This window comes from Primulina eburnea, chromosome 13 (assembly GCF_022965805.1).
Source record: "Primulina eburnea isolate SZY01 chromosome 13, ASM2296580v1, whole genome shotgun sequence".
NCBI lineage: Eukaryota > Viridiplantae > Streptophyta > Magnoliopsida > Lamiales > Gesneriaceae > Primulina > Primulina eburnea.
Window position 1 is genome coordinate 6016868 of NC_133113.1, and position 17571 is coordinate 6034438.

General features: G+C 36.5%; 1 long non-coding RNA gene across 1 annotated transcript; it reads right to left on the reverse strand.

Annotated features, from left to right (window-relative positions):
• Positions 1–4714: 4714 nt before the first annotated feature.
• LOC140809709 (uncharacterized) lies at positions 4715–6032 on the reverse strand. Its single transcript, XR_012113157.1, has 3 exons — positions 5787–6032; positions 5674–5696; positions 4715–5441 (listed from the first exon to the last, which is right to left on the reverse strand). It is a non-coding gene; the product is annotated as an uncharacterized lncRNA (long non-coding RNA).
• Between the last annotated feature and the right edge of the window lie 11539 nt (positions 6033–17571).

Below are 17571 nucleotides of genomic sequence, written 5' to 3' on the forward strand. Positions count from 1 at the left end.
AACATTAAGCAGATCAAACAGTTGATTAGAATGTTTAGAACTTAATATCGATAGTCAGAACAGAGTATCGATCAAAATATCAGGTAAGTAATACTGTATTGTATGTTAATAACTGATTTGTTTGTGCCTGATATCTCGAATGTGAAATGACATAGATTGTTAGAAAGGTGCAATACTTGATTCAGTAGGCATACTGATAGCAGAAAATGTTTTGATAGAAACAGATGAGATTAGATATGGCAGAGTTTGGACTGAAATGTCTGAACTACAGACAGATAAAGATAGAAAGAAAATAAACCAAGAGATTGGTTATGTAACTTGTCGGTTCCTGAATGGAAGTGAGATTACATTTCCAGGGATATCGTGATGAAGTTACTACATTTTTTTTCGAAATTGAGTATTGATTGAGTTAGGAATGACAGACTGACCCAGTCTGCGAGTGCTAAACTGTACATGAAAATGTACAAATATGATATCCTATTAGTATTCCGTCAGGGAAATGATTAGATTACACGGAGTACTGAGAATTGATTATATTAAACCGTGATTTTGGTTGATTTTGCACATTTGACCGAATGTACAGTAAGAGTTGGATACTAGATTATATCTGAATACTGAATAGTATTCACTATCTGACGGACAGTCAGAGTGGAGTATCCAGATTCCAGAACATAGGCTTAGATTTGTAGTGTTTGATTTAATACTAATTGGCCGGATTTATTGCCATGTTGTGAGTTTTTATACCACAACAGATATTCAATGAGTATGGAAATGACATTATTAGACACGTTGTACGTTAAGAAGTACAGATTCCCTCTTTATTGAAATGATATCTCTGAGGTTCCTGATATTCGACCTGATATGATCAGAGATATGACTGAAAAGATGAAACTAATTCAGAAGAAAATGAAAATAGCTCATGATAATCAGACTGAATAGGCCAACGTCGGACGATGACCGTTGGTAACTGAGATTAAAGATCGAATATATCTTGGATTGAGATAAACTGACTCGATAACAAGTGATGATGTTAAGTTGTTATGAGTTGGGGTTGGGTATATACAGATGTTGTATAGCCAGTGTTGCGAGATTGACTTTATCAGAGCTATTTGTAGAGATAGAATTTGATATGAGATTGAAATTTCAGAACAGATTCATTGCGATGAGTTTCTGATTTAAACTGTGTATATATTTCTATCTGAAGTGATTACTTGCGAGTTCTAGGACGAACTCAGATCTAAGAGGGGGAGAAATGTAATGCCCGAGAAATTATCAATGTTAATCAAGGCTTATTGAGTTATAAGTTAACGTGATTACGAAAGGGCCAACGGAGACACGATTTAAGATAATGTGTGGCCATTTATTTTGAATTTCAGAGTGTGTTGCCGAAGCAACACCGCACCTGCGGCCTTGCATGTACCGCACCCGCGTTGCATGGACAAAAACTTGGTCAGTTTTAGCGAAGCAGGACCGCACCCGCAGTGCGAACAAGACCGCACCCGCGGTGTAAGACCGCACCCGCGGTCTTGACATGTACCGCACCCGCGGTCATGTAATTTCGGAACAGATAAGATTGCCGAAGCTTGAGCGCACCCGCGGTCTTACACCTACCGCACCCGCGGTGCAACGTGTTTTGCAAAGAATGCGCCACCTCTGAACATGCATGCACTGATATATATAGACGGTAATCCCTTCGAAATCATTGAGAGAATTGAAGAAAAGGTCTGAGGAAGAAAGAAGAAAATCCTTACGCCTTTTGCGAGAAATTCGTCCGTCTGATTTTGAATCCGACTTCGGTATCGAGTTCCTAGCGACGTAGGTTACAACTGGACGTAAGTTTTACTACGTTTTGACATGTCTTGAAATTATGATGTTGTTAGAATTGAATACACGTCATATATGTTGTTCTTGACATGTTAGACAGCGTAGAATCGAAGTCAGATTAAGAAACGGACTGAATATGAACTTGTTATGATTTCAGAATAAGATTGAATAAGAATTGATATCCAGATTGAGTGGTTATCGATTATGGGATATTAAAATTGATATCTGACTGATATGATAGGGCTGGATATATTAAGATTATGATGTTATGTTGTTTAAACAGAATTTGATTGAATTCTGTTTGTATCCAGTATTAATTGAGTGGTGTATTGATACCATACCCTCGATATTGTTATTGTCAGACTAAGTATTGACAGGCTTGGGGTTCGAGACTTCGACAGAGCCAGGGTATCAGAAAGAAAGGTATAAATTAATGTTGTGTTGGGATTGCACAACTCGAGGAAGGTTTGACTCGAGTTTCCCTAAATCACATACTTAGTTTATTACATTGATTTTTGTAATTGATGAGATTGATTATTGTAGTTTATTGATTTATAGCCACTGCATGTAATGACTGCTGATTCGCTAGTCATTGATTGAGTTGCTTAGATACTGACTGCATGTATTGATTACTGAGTCGTTGAGTCATAGGCTGATTCGCCTAATCACCGGCTGATTCGTCGAGTTATTGACTGATTCGTCTTATTATAGGATGATTCGCCTAGTCACCGGTTGATTCGTCTGGTGATTGACTGATTCGTCTAAACTTAAGCTGATTCGCTTAAATACAGGCTGAGTTGTCTGATTATTGGCTGATTTGCCTAATTACCGGCCGATTCGTCGGGTTATTGACTGAGTCGTCAATTCTGCGGCTGATTCGCCCAGACACTGGATATATGAATTATATCGATGCCGTTAGGGATTGATTCATTCCTATCGACTGAGATTCGGTATAATTATTATTATTCAGACATCGGGATCCCTAGGATAGAGTTGAGTCGAGTCTGAGACGACGCGTCAGTGGAGTCGAGTCTGAGACGATGCGTCGGTTGAGTTGAGTCTGATATGACATGTTGATTTACTTTATTTATGCCATTCATGATTATTGAATGTTTGATATGGATTTATGTTTCTGAATTGAGACATGTTATGACTAATTCTTATATGCTGTCGTATATGCTTTTATATGACTGCATGTTTACATTGTTTATACTGGGATAATTATATCTCACCGGAGTTATCCGGCTGTTGTCTTGTTTGTATGTGTGCATGACAATAGGTGGGGCTGGATCAGGGTCAAGAAGAGGATGAGAGAAGATTAGATAGCGTGGAGATCCGGGCTTTGAAGCAACATAGGATTCAGCACTGATATGTAGTTGAACCTAGTTGAATTCTTGTAGATAACGCAAGATTTGTATGTTCATGTTTAATATGTAATTTGAGTAAATTACATTACGGTTCCGCTTTGTATTTTTCAAAAAAAATTTTAGACCCTGTTTTATAATTGATTAATTAGTCCCAAACATGATTAAGAACTTGATTAGCGTCCGGGTCCCCACAATGTATGCCACATCAACTCAACAAATAATGCATATAGACACATATTTTTAGTCAAATCAATCAATCATATATCATATGACACAGATACCCGTCGTATGTTACTCAGTTGCAACATAACTCAATTCTTCGTCCCCAGTTCACTGTAGCTCTATCCGATATTAGGATTTCAATACAGATAGTCAATCTACATAATCAACATATTCATTTAAATGCAACATTGATAGCATATTTGAATGTATCAATTCGTTCTACGCTATTCAATTTAACCTTTACGTTATTAGGATAATTATATCGCATTATAATTCCTAATAACTTATTATAATACAATCATTTATAATCAAAATTTCAAGTTTCAAAATTGTTTTGAAACTTTGAAAATTCATATAAAATTGAAATCATATCATAATTCAATTCTGACTTTGAAAGTTAGTTTCTCGTCGGTTATTCTATCGCATATAATGATCTCGAATTCAAACACATGCTATTCCAGCGATTCAATAAATAAAAGTATTGAATCGAAAAGAAATTTACCTCAAAAGAACGTTCTCAACACGAGGATTTTGAATATATAATTTGTTTCGAATTTCGACAACGTTTCGAGGTAGATTCGTACGATAGAACTCAATTTCCTTGTATTTCCTTCCAAATTGGAGAGAAAAGGGAAGAAATATAATGAAGAAACGAAGCTTATCGACCTTAAATGGTGTGCAGCTAAGGCGGTGCGTGCATAGGCGCCAAAACTGGGACAGCCGCACGCCCAGTTCTGTCCGAAAGGTGTTCTGTGGGGGCTCGTACTCCTGATTAATATTTAATGACCAAACAACCAGGATTTATTAATGTAAACAGTTAAAGCGATTAAAATTTTCCATTTTGGGCCTACAAAAATTTCGGAATTACCTATTCGTAAATAGGACATCCCCAAAATAATCAAAACATCACAAACAATATTTATATACTCGAAATAAAGTTACAACATCAATTCACAATCTATAGCCGCACTGGACAGGACTAAACACATGCAGAGCCGGCAAGGCTCGATCACACAACTATCAATACAAAACATCGTAAAAATAACAGTACAGCTACACGGGGCATCTCCTCGGTAAATGTATGACTCCATAATATAGTATATAAATATATATATATATATATATAGTTTTGATATCCTGCACACCTACCGTGCACACCTTTGTGAGCACCGATGATGTGTCAATCACTCATTGGATGTGATGAAATATAGAAAAATTGCGCATGCAATGGATGAGTGACACCTCATCGGTGCTCACAAAGGTGTGCACGGTAGGTGTGCAGGATATCAAAATTGTATATATATATATATATATATATATATATATATATATATCTGGGAACTCTCAACCATGACTCGACGACTGGGCACCACTACCTGACGCTCCACCAGACGCGTCAAATCCTCTTGGATAACCTGCTATGGCATCAAAAACAACCACAGCATAAAAAGAAACGAGGGGTCGGGCCCCAGTACGACGAACCAGTAATATTACGACAAATATAACTGACATGAAATAAACTCAAGTAAAATGCAATGAAATGCAATGCAATGCGTGTCGGTAACAACAAAATAATGGATACCAAAGCGGAGTCCAAATGAAACGCATCAGCAACAGTAACAGTGGCCACCCGTGCCAGGACTGCAGCAACGTAATACCATGCCGCCGCTCATCCATGCACGCAACATTGAGGGTACTGGAGCGACCCGCTCAGCCCTCATGCAAGTCATCAGGAGTGCTAATCCTACCCACCCACTCCATCGATGGCGCAACAACTCGATAGATCAGTAATGATAGCAATCAACGGAGTCAAGGCTCGAAATGCTATGCACTAATAAGATCAACTCAAATAAATGCATGAATACAATCATGTATTCACAGAAGCACATAAAACATGCTATAACTCATTACAAAATACTCAACGTCATCTCACGTCATAATAGACGTCGTAATGAAAACAGTTCGTACGTACCTCAACTGGACTTTAATTACCACAAAATATCTTAAATATATCTCGAAACTCCAATCCTGTGGCAAAATTATTTATCGCACATCAATTCCTACCTTAATTAAAAAATCAAGGAATTTATCGAAAGAAATTCCAAAATTCACATTAAATTTCCAGAACTTGTAATTTCAAATCACAACATCTTAACGGTGTCCGACTAGCGCATGTACAGCTCAAAATCGAAATGTCCCAACTTATAATTCTGAAATTTCAAAATTCAGGAAATAAATCTCTGAAAACGTCGATAAATACCTCGAATCGACTCAATAATTCACCTATAATTAATAATACAACATATATCAATTGTTGAAAATCGAATTAGTCAAAATACCCAAAATTTCGAAACCCTAAAATCATAATTATACCTCAAGGCTTCGAAGTAGAGTTCTAGGAAACTTAAACCGAGAGTTTCCTCACAAAATCTGGCGAAAAACGAGCGGTGGTCTCCGACGGGTTTCCGAGAGTCGCAAGTTTTCTTAGCAAAAAGGGTATCACTAGATATCCCTTGTCGAGAGGATTCCGAGTATATATTTACTTTATTTTTTCGATCATCGGTGTGGCCACAATCGTTGAAAGAAAATTCGAAATTGGAAAAAGAAAGAAAACCGAAGCTTGCTGCCGAGAAGTTATGGGAGAGAGAGAGTAAATTGGATAATTATCTCTTTTTTTTATTTAATTTAACTTATTCCTAAATGGGCTGGGCTTTGGGGTTTTCGTTTGGGCTGGGCTCTCACATGTTCTACATAGCTTTGCGCGTGGGTGCACGAGATCCTGCATGGGTGTGCGTGGTATTCTGTCCGAAACACTATTTTATGTTTCGAATTATATAAACCGGTCAACAAGAAAGTTGTAGATCTATGTCCGCACTTTCATTGGCCACCAAACTCACACAATTTGGATATCGGCCGTAAGAGTTATGCTCATTCTCCCAAAATGTGTCAGTATAGGAACTTCAATGACCACAATACACTTCGGGTCCTATTTCCAAATGGATTTGGACGAAAATCAAAAACATGAAAGTTTTAGTACTATGTATTAGCTTTCGAATGAAATTGGTTTTATTTCATTTGAACTAATACTCAGATAATTATGCTGAAAACCGTAACATGTGTCACTTCCATATTGCGGTTTAGCATACTTTTCAAACACAGATCAATTACTAATACAACCTTTCATTATTACAACATATTTTCTCACTTTCATTGTTAATTATATACTTCATACAATTAATAACATGACAATTTCATGAATGATCGATAATCAAAATATGGTTACGATAATACAATGTGTGGTCCTTACAATATCTAAATGTTATTGGTGCCCTTATATTTCTTGCCAATTAGACAAGACATGATATACCTTTTACTGTAAAGTTATTGGCAAAATTTAGCTCATATCCAACAAAAAAACATTGGAACAAAATTAAATATATATTCTATTATCTATGAGGAACGACAGACTTGAGACTTTTGTATTCAAAAAATACCAATCAAAGTACAATTGGTTATGATGATGCTGGGTATTTATCTGATCCACACATGACACGTTTCCAAACCGGATATGTATTTACTCGTGGAGGCACTGCAATTTCTTGTCGTTCACAGAAACAAACACATGTAACAACTTCATTAAATCACGCCGAGATTATTGCACTACATGAAGCAAGCCGTGAATGTGTGCGTCTAAAATCAATGACCAACATATCCAAATCTCATGCGGATTATCATTCGACTAATTCTCATGTGTGAATTTGTGAAGAATCGTTCGTATTAACATTAAGAGGAGTTTACGTGATTGCACATTTTTTCTTTACTATGGTTTTTATCCCAATGAGTTTTTCCTAATAAGGTTTTTAACGAGACAGTATAAAAACACATAATAAACACAGTCATTGTATCATGATATCATCATCACAAGTGGAGTGTTGAAAATATGAGTTGGAAATATTGAAAATTTGTGTGATGATATATGTAATAATGTAATTATTTTTGGATTATTTTCAAAAAGATTCTATAAATACGTCTTTTAATTTGTGAAGATGGTATACAATTTGAAGGGAAATATTATTGCCTTATTTAATTTCTTAATTTAATTTATTTTCCTGATATTATCTTTTCCTTGTTGATTTGATTGTGCATAATATTTAATGAGATTTTGCCTTTCTAGATAATATGATATTTAATGAGATTAATGAGATAAATATGCTAGGATTTTATTCTTGATGATGAGATATTATTGTGATTTGGTATCAATATTTAAAAGAGTTTATTTATAATTAAACTCTTACTTTCCTTGTTGAATAGGTTTCCTTGTGGAGATAAAAGTCTACATCTATAAATAAGAGATCAAGGACCTCATTGTATCTCTCCCTACACTCTCTCCCCTCTCGGCTTCTTCCTCTCTAGATCAATATACACGCACTATGCACGTCATGGTTCTCATAGAAAAATATCCTACAAAGGCTTTGCTATTTTGAAGAGAAGTCGTCCGTTTTGTTTTTCACTCTTCGCTTGGAAGTTTTCATGAATGCATAACTGATGCACCTTTGCACGTCGAGATTTCAGAGACAAATAATTCAACAAAGGCGTTGCTGTTTTGAAGAGTTGTGATCGCCGTGTTGTCCTGAATGTTGCCAACATCTACAGACAACATCCGTAACGATGTTGGCTGAAGATCGTTTTTAGTTGCTCGTTCTTTTCGGGATCACGTTTTTGTTTTGCTTTCTTGTTTACTTTTATTTTGGTTATTTGTTTTAGAAAGTATTTGTTTTCTCAACTTGTTGAGAAAATTGATTTTCATTATAATCACTAGTGATAGGTTTTTTTTGTAAACGGTTACGTTTTCTAGTGATTAATTTTTGCCATAAGGCACCGCACAAGTATTTATACTTGTGCAAATTTAATCTTGTCCATCTACTTATCTCTAATTTTTCCGCTGCATGTAGATGTTGTCCGAGATGTTGTAACATCTGGCACAACATCTAATTCTGATAAAACACAAATCTACTATTTTTACATCATATTCTGCTATTCTCATTATTTTTAGCGTCTGTCATACAAAATAAATCGTAACACAATTGAACGAAGAAAATTTAAAATTGTATAATTTAAGATATTTTGTGAGTTTAAAATTTTATCTTACCATAAATTTTTATTTTTATCACACATTATTTTATAAAGAATCTCTTTTTTCTTCACTTCGCCGGATACAGCCATATCATGACGGTATCTAATCTCGAACATTTTTTTGTTTAATAGCCTTGAAAGCTTTTCACCAAATCCGGATATCAAATAATATTAAATTAAGATTACAAAAGTATCTCAAACTCACTTTAATTTCAAAAACATATATGAAACATATCTCACATTTCTTTAATATTAATCTACCAACAACATCGAACATTTTTCCCAGGAAAATGGCATTAAATTACGATGAAAAATATCAAACTAACTTTGATGCATGTTCCCTGAAATTGGGATTTGATAAAATTAAGTACTGATACATCAAATATTCAAACCAACAAAGAAAAGCAAAAAAAGAAAAAAGAAAAAAGCAATATATATAACTTCTGGTGGGGGTTGCCGCCGCCGCCGAGAGGCTAGCTAGTGGGTGGGAGCCGCTGCATTTGTGGGCGGGACAGTCGGATCATACCAAAAATGGCCAGGAGCCGCAAAGTGCGCTAGCGAAAGAGTGGCCCCAGTGAAATAATAATGGTCGCCTTGCATCAGCACCGGCGCCGAACGCTTACCCTCGGGTTCTTGCTGCCTGATCTTGGCTTCAGCTTCCTTCACTTTCCTCTGGTCCTCGCCCATATCTTTGCCTTTCCTCGCAGATTGCATCTTAGTTCCTATGAATCAGTTTCTTTGGTGATTGAAAATTTATGATAACTTGCGAACGCATCCATACATATATATACACACACATATATCTGCATGGTTCCATAGATTGATGAGTAACACAATATGTTCACCACGTAACATACTTTTTTACTCATTTTTCAATACGTAAGAGGGAAAGACAGCACATTTATGCCTCGTGGCTATGCCTCGTGGCAGCATTTTTTATATATTATCCCTCTTTGATTGAATATAAAATTAATTTTTTTCAATACCCAACTCGAATGTTCCTGGGGTAAAGGGTATCTAGTATCATGTGAAAACAGATCAGATCAAGCACAACCACGTAAAAAATCAATACTCATTTAAAACAAAATGCTTTAAAACTGAGGCATATATAAAAACTCGCAAAAGGGATTAATATATCTCTCTCATTTTTTAAAAACAGAGTAATTCGAAAGATTTACGGGAAATTGGTCTTCAGTGTCCAGTCGTCGATTTTTTTTTTGTTCAGTCACTGGGTATTTAGTACCACATTTCCACATGAAGTGTATCACATTTTGTATGACATAGTACCACAATTTTGTAGGTAGGGAGTGAACCCAAAAAAATGTTTTGATTGGAAATTTTTCACCAACTTCTCTATTTTTTATATAAAGATTTTTATGTTATTTTTTTTTTTTTTTGAGGAAATTTTTATGCTGTGCTTTAACTATAAAAAGATTTGAAATTGACGAATATGCTGTAAGCAACCAAAGTTAAGGAAAAAAGATGGTAATAATGAGAGGAAGTAAAGTAAGCACGTGTCATTAAAACAAAACAAAACAAAAATAAAAACAAAAACAGAAAGGAAACACCAGATATAACCTGTACTCCCATCCATATCATACATAATAGACCGACATAAGGCCAAATATTAATTAATTCCGATTCATGAAACACATAAATTAGATTTTGGGAAAATTTTGTTTCAGTACCCTTTTGACCTTTTTTTTCCTCCAACTCCCTCCTAGTTTTCACTTTCCAAAATTACCTCTCAACTATATCTTTAAATAATTGATTTTTCTTTTAAAATTAATGGCCCATCATGCTTCCGTAAAATAAAATTAAATATTTTACCTCTTTGACCGAAGTACCACCGAGTTATATCCACCGTATTTTACAGACTGCTCCTCACAGCCCAACCACGCGATCGCAACCGATGGTTACCGATGCAGATTCCTTCAGCAATACTCGGCACAACTCTAATTCGTTTCCTACCTTAGAGTGTATAATAAAATATGAAATTTTGAAAATAATACATGAGAGGGGCTGAGAGCAAAGATCTCTTTTATTCAAACACAAGCATTTATTTATTACATAGTAACCTCCTGTAGAGGAGGAGAAACTTGTTTAGCTACTCACAGTAGCTGAACTCCCTACACACATAAACTTGAAAGAGAAAATATTACAAATGGTTTGAAGAAAAATGAAGAGGTTGATCGATGCCTTCATCTTCCTTCTGCTTCCTTATATATAGAAGGCTTCTTCGGATTTGAAACTCGGACTTCAAATCTTGATAAGCCTTTACAGCTTGCATATGGACCCTGCGGTGGTTGAGTGGTCCTTTTAAGATGGTCCCTCCATCTTTCTTGATTTGTCTTCTTCTAGATTATTAATCTAGAAACAGTCATTTCTTGCAATTTTATCTGCCTGCATAAATAGTTTATATGCACTTGGATCAGATCAGCTTGTATTTCTTTTCCCGTTTCTTTGAGCTTCTTTTGATATTCTTTGAAATTTTTCAGCTCTTTTCTTGTTCCCTTAATCCTTTTCCTGGAAACTCTGAGATATGCGAAATACATTTTGTTTCCAGTTTCGGTTTAAGTTTGATGTGAGTTACTGATTCCCGTTTGATTTTATTTATAGATAAAATTTCGGGACCAGTTATCTTGCCTTTCCTTCATTGGATTCTTTTTAGTTTTGGCATCCAATGTTATCTTGTCTTTTTCCACTTTATTATTAGTGGTTAACGAGTCACCTACCACCTAATATTGGTGGTCCTTGTCCTGTTTCCACCGATTATTGGTGGTCCTTGAATTCCACTGACATGATTTTTCACATGGTGGTCCTTCTTTTCTTGGTGGGATGCTCACATGTTCCTTTTAACTTTGTCGAGGAATCTTTGGCTTTCGGTTTCCTCGAGGAAAACGTGAATGTGGTCCATCCCCACTTGTACTGGTATCGGTAAAGTGTTTCCGATCAGATCTCGGCTTGAATCCTTTACCGAATTCCGGTTCCTTCTGGTTTTGGCATTCTGGACAGATGTTTTCAGACCATCTTCCTACATGTGCCATATTGCAGAATTTCCGACGAGTTTCTTTACTTGCCGGTAGCTTGCTATTCCACAAAAGATTTCTCTTTTTCTCGAATAAATCTTCTGCAAAACTTGTTGTTTTTCCTGTCATGGTATTTAACAGGAATGATCCGTTCACTGAATGATTATAAAATTTGAACGGAAACTTGACTTTGTCCATCTCAGTGAGACAGACCCATAGACCCCAAGCTCTTCTGGTAGACATATCATCATCAGAAATTGAAGCAACCAGGGGTGTTTCTTCTGTTGGAGGATCCTTGATAAATTTTTGAACATTAGTATCTGGCCTCCTTAGCTTGATGAAGTGAAAGGCTTCGTGAGAACCTTTCCCTGTTGGTTCTGGTGCTGCACTGAAAAAGTATAGCTCCAAAACATCTCCTCTGGACAAATAATCATTATTCGCCCAAGTTTCGTGAACAGCTTCCTGGATCCATTTTGGTAGACCTGATATCTCCGGAAAGCTGGGTGATGTAGTATAAACTGAGGCAAGAGCCCCAAATTCATACCATGCTTTAACCTCCTTTGGATATGAATTTTGTTTCATCCATACCCTTGGATATTTCCCTGAAACATCAACCCTATTGGTAGCTGGGTTAATGCTAATTCTTGTTTTTAATTTCTCCCAATTCTGTTGGTAAACCTGAAATGGAGAAATTATACCTTCGTTATTACCAACCTTAGCTTTGCCTTTGTCAATATGAGGCCTAAGGTTGATCTCTCCCTCTTCAATCCCCGAGGTGAATGGTTGACTTGAAGACTCAAGATAAGGATCAGGAGTCTCAATTTTTGTTTCAGCCGACTCATCTGGTGATGATCCCGACTTAACACTTGTGCAAGGGGTATTTGAATCCCCCGCTATAGGTCTAGAGTCCTGTACTCGAAAACTCTCCATTTGGGAAACCAGTGGTTTCTCAATGCCTTGGAGGATAGGCCTTTGCATTACAGACCATAACTGAGGATATGCCTGTAAACAACCTGTAATTCGATCAGAGACAATTCTCTTATCAGCTTGTTGTAGCCTTCCCGCAACTTCTGCGTTAACGGCCAACTTGTTAAACTCGGTTTGAAGCATTTCAAGGTGTTCCCTCAAATGCCTCTGCATCTTGATAATAGCATCAATGTCAATGATGTCCATCTCTTGTTAAAAAATCTGCAAGAATATTTTCATGAGATTTAATTATCACAATATCAAAAATATAATTCTGACATAGTGCTTGCCATCGTAATAATCTAGCTTTCTCAGGTTTAGACTCAATTCTATTCCTTAAAAAAGCTTGAACTTGTGTGTTATCAACTTTCAAAGTAAATTTCTTTGCAAGTAGAAATAATGGCCATTTTTCAAAAGCCCTCTTTACTGCATAAAATTCCTTTTCGTTGATATGCCATCTTATGGCTTCTGCATCTGAGAATAACCCACTACAATATCTGCATGGTTGTTCTCCATCCGGGGTGAGCTTAGTAAGAACTGCTGCCCACCAATGATCACTGGCATCAGTATATAACACCAGATCATCTTCATCTTGAGGAATAGCCATTTTCGGAAGATTCTTGTAAACCTCCTTTAAATGGATAAGTCTTTTTGTGTGTTCGTCTGTCCATATAAATCTAGCATCTTTTTTCAACAATGGACTGAACACCTTCCTGTGTTTTGCTAGGTTTTTGATAAACATCCCAGCAAAATTAACAACTCCTAAGAAACTTTGAAGTTGTTTCTTGTCTTTGAGATTTTCTGGAAAATTCTGCACTTTTCCCACTATGTGTTCTTGCAGAATTATTCCTGACTCATCGATTTCAATTCCGAGGAATTCAATCTTTCTTGTAGCAATGACTGCTTTCTTTTCAGATAAAACCAGTCCTTCTTTCTTGCAAACCTTAGAGAAAATCTCTAAATGCTTTACATGTTCATTCATATCTTTAGATGCTATTAAAACATCATCAATGTAAACAAACATAAACTTAAAATATTCTTTAAAAAGATTATCCATTTTTCTTTGAAATATCTGGGGTGAATTAGCCAATCCCATTGGTAATACTTCCCAAATATAATGTCCTTGAGGTGTGGAGAAAGCTGTGAATTTCTTGCTTTCTTCTTGCATCCGAATCTGATAGAATCCAGACTTGCAATCAAATTTAGAGAATATCTTGGCATTGCGAATGCAACTAATCAAGTGTTCTCTACTAGGTATAAAATACCCATCAAACTCTAGAATCTTATTAATTTCTTGATAATTAATAACTAATCTGGGTTTTCCTCGTTTAATCTCACCATGATTTCTTACCAGAAAACCTGGACTGCTATATGGTGACATACCTACTTTGATCAATCCAAGGTCCAAATGTTCCTTGATTATAATCTGCATATCCCTTTGATCAATGATGTTTATTGAGATGGGTTTACAACGGACAAATTCATACTCTTTGCCTTCCTTAATCTTAAGGCAAGCCCTGAGTTGATTTCTGTCCCACCATGCCAAGGGATCTTCATTGTAATTTTCTTTGATCCTTTTCTTGACATTTTCCAGTGATACCTTAGATTCAAACTCTACTTCATTTGTCTGTAGAGTTATCTTAAGGAATTCTATATCTTCTGGTTGGAGTTCCTTATCTGCTCTCAACTGGAGCATTGTTTCTAATTTTTGGGTTCAGAAGTTTTCCTGAATCACCACGCTTGCTGCGAAACTGGATCGGCAATTTTCTGTAAAATGCCTCCCGAAGTCTCTGGACTATGATTTTGTGAGCATATGGTGTTGTGAACACTAATCTTCTAGTCTCATTTTCTTGTGTATAGGACTTGATCATTTGTAGAAAATTATTTCCTAACAATATGTCAGCTCCTGTATCATGAAAATAAATTGGTGGGGTCTTTACCTTGTACCAAGGTGTTTGACCAGCACCGCCAATCATAATTTCAGTCATCTTAATCCCTTTACATAAGATTAAGATTCTTCTGGAAAAATCTCTTCCAGCAATTTTGGGTAATTCTTCTTCCAAATTATTTGGAAAAACTCCTCGTTTTGCTGTACAGATTCCAGCACCTGAATCAATATAAGCAGCAAAGTATTCTGCCTTATATTGTTCATATAACATTCCTATCGGAATGTATATGGAGAATGGGCTTGTGTTCATTGGATTTTCCACATTTTATCTTCTTCCATAAACTCCATTCCATGCTCTAGACGTTTCCAAGGTTTGTGTTCCTCGAGAAACTCTAATCCAAGAATTAGTCGATCTGATTCTTTACCTGGAATCCCTTGGATATGGACTTCCAATTCTCCGATATTAATCAGTCCTTGGTAAGTTCCTATCGTAGGTTGTTCCAAATAGTATATTGAATTACAAGGAAATTGATTCCTTTGTTTTGTAATATCAAATACTATTTCTACCTCCTTCCAACCTTCTGGGCATCTGAGCTTTCCTATTGTAAGAAAACTTTTCAGCTCCTGTTGGGTTTCTATGACAGGCCTTTTATCCCATCTATAGCTTGTAATTCTATCTCCTTGAAAAGATAGTCTTCTTGATTCCAGTCTAAGACTTTGATTCCTCTGTAGAATCGGTTTGTCTTGGATCTGGATATCTGTTTCCTGTATTAAAGGAAACTCGACTCTTTCTGGATAAATTGCCTGAGCAACTTTTCCAAATATCTCAGGGATTTCAATAAACTCATTTCTAATAAACAGTTCAGAATGATGTGTATTAGATAGAGCATATGAAATTTGATAGGTAATAGAGTATGGCCTATTACCTTCTTTCATCAGCCTTTTTTCCTTGAAGTTCTGATGCAATGTCAAGGCTCGGCTGAAGTCTCGATCTGCCAGGTTTAAAGCTATCCTTGGATAGATTACTCCTACAATTTTTCCTGCACAGAGGTTTCCTGAGATTGTTCCCAGTACTGAATCTTGTAGATTCCCCATTCTTTTATCGCATATTGCAATATCAATTGGTGAATCTATCCCTTCTTTGAAAGTAGCTTTTATCATAATTTGGATTGCTCCGATATGAATCCAGGACATAGTCCTTGCTACTTCTATCTTGAGTTTTTGTAATTCCTCCTTGATTTCTTCGGAAGGAATTAACTGCATCTCCATTCTATTTCCTGTAAGTTCCATCGGGATTGCCATTTCCCTTCGAGAAACTTTATAGATTAGATGATGCTTTCTGTTTCTTAGGTCAAGACTTCCTAAGAACTTTTCTACCTGTCCTGCAGAGAAACCTTGATATCTCTGTAGACTTGGATTTTCTCTCATGATTCTTTGAACCATGTTATGAGATATAGTTGTCTGGCTGAAAAACCCAGACAAATCTTCATGTGTTTCGTGTCGAAACACATCGTCTTCAGTCAAATTCCGATTCTGTTCCATCAGATTCTTCCTGACTTAAGACTTCCTCTTCTTCATATATACTTTCCTCTGAGGCAATGTCCTCAAATCTGTATACTTGAATAAGATCTTGGTAATAAACTGCTTCTTCAATATCCGGAGTAGGATCGAAGCGTTTAATACCTCTTTTTGCATTTTCTGGACAATTGGTCGAGATATGACCTCTTGCTCCACATGTCCAGCAATTACAGTCTTTGAAACTTTCATTAGCCCGAGTATGAGCTCTTCTGAAAGTTTTCTTTGTAGGTGTTCTTCCTGTGCTTCGAGATGTACTCGATGCTTGGGATGATATCCTACTCCTCGATGGTCCGCTTCTTTGTCCAGATTTATAAGATCTGGCTTTCTGTCTAGACCATACAGTTCTTGGTTTCCAAGAACTTCTCCCACTTCGTGCATAAGGATGAGTCCTAAAACTTTTCCTTTTATGCTTCTGTGGTTTACTTCCAATAATTGTTGGAAGATCATTTTCTTTACAACACAAAGGAGTTCTTTTGTTGATACCCCTTAAGCGTTTGTAATTCTTTTGTAATGCTGCCATATGGCACCATTCTACCAATTTTCCTTTAAGGAAAGAGGCTCTTCTTGCCAACGTATCTGGATTACCAGGTACGCATTCCCTTATGAGCATTTCTCTCCAAGGGCTTGGAATTTTTGCGAAGAAAAGCTGCATAGCTATATCTTCTTCGACTCCTGAACTCCATCTATATTTAGTGAATAACATAATGTATTCATCCACCAAACATATGTCCTGTAGTTCAAGACTATACAGAGCTTGAGTGTATTTCTTCTTCTTCTTTGTATCTTGACTGTTGAAATAGTCTACCCCTATAAAATGTGCTTTGAATAGGGTAGCCATATTTCCAGCGATCTCACTAAGAGATTCTCCAACTAGGACTGACTCTTTCATGTCTGATGAAGTCATGTCCCAAGCAATTTTCATTGATCCCATAACTCATTTCCAAAAGTTTAATGAATCCCTCTTTGTTGAGATCAAGTGTTTCTGCTGCAATTCTCATAGCAGATGTCCAATCGTCTATGAGATCTTCTCTGTTTTTGAAGTCCAATACATCAAGGTTAAGCATAACCCCGTAAGGATGTATAAGATCTAAAACTGTTTTCCCATAGGGTGTTTGGTGCAAAGGAATTTGAGTTCTCCTTGCCCTTGTTCCCGCTGGGTGTGATCCTCCACCAGTATGAAAATCAGTCTGAGATTCTCTCATATTTACATTATGAGAACCCATACTTTCCCTTAGTGGTTCCTGAGAGGATGACCAGGTTATTGCAGGTGATGTTTCACCTACTGCTGTGTTCATCTTTAGATCTACTACTTTGAGATTTGCGAAAGATTCCGCAAGCTCTTGTAGATCCTCCAAACCAATCCTTTCTAAAGTTGTCATCAGATCAATTTCTTTTCTGAGACAGACTTGATTAAATTGATCATCTTTTCTTCTTCAGTTAAAGGTTTTGACACCACTCTGGCCTTTCCTTGTTGATGTAACAAAGGTTCGGTACCAAAGGATGGTGGTAACCAACCTCCTGAAGTACGTCTACTAGAACTTGGTTGTTGTTCTAGTCTCTGAAT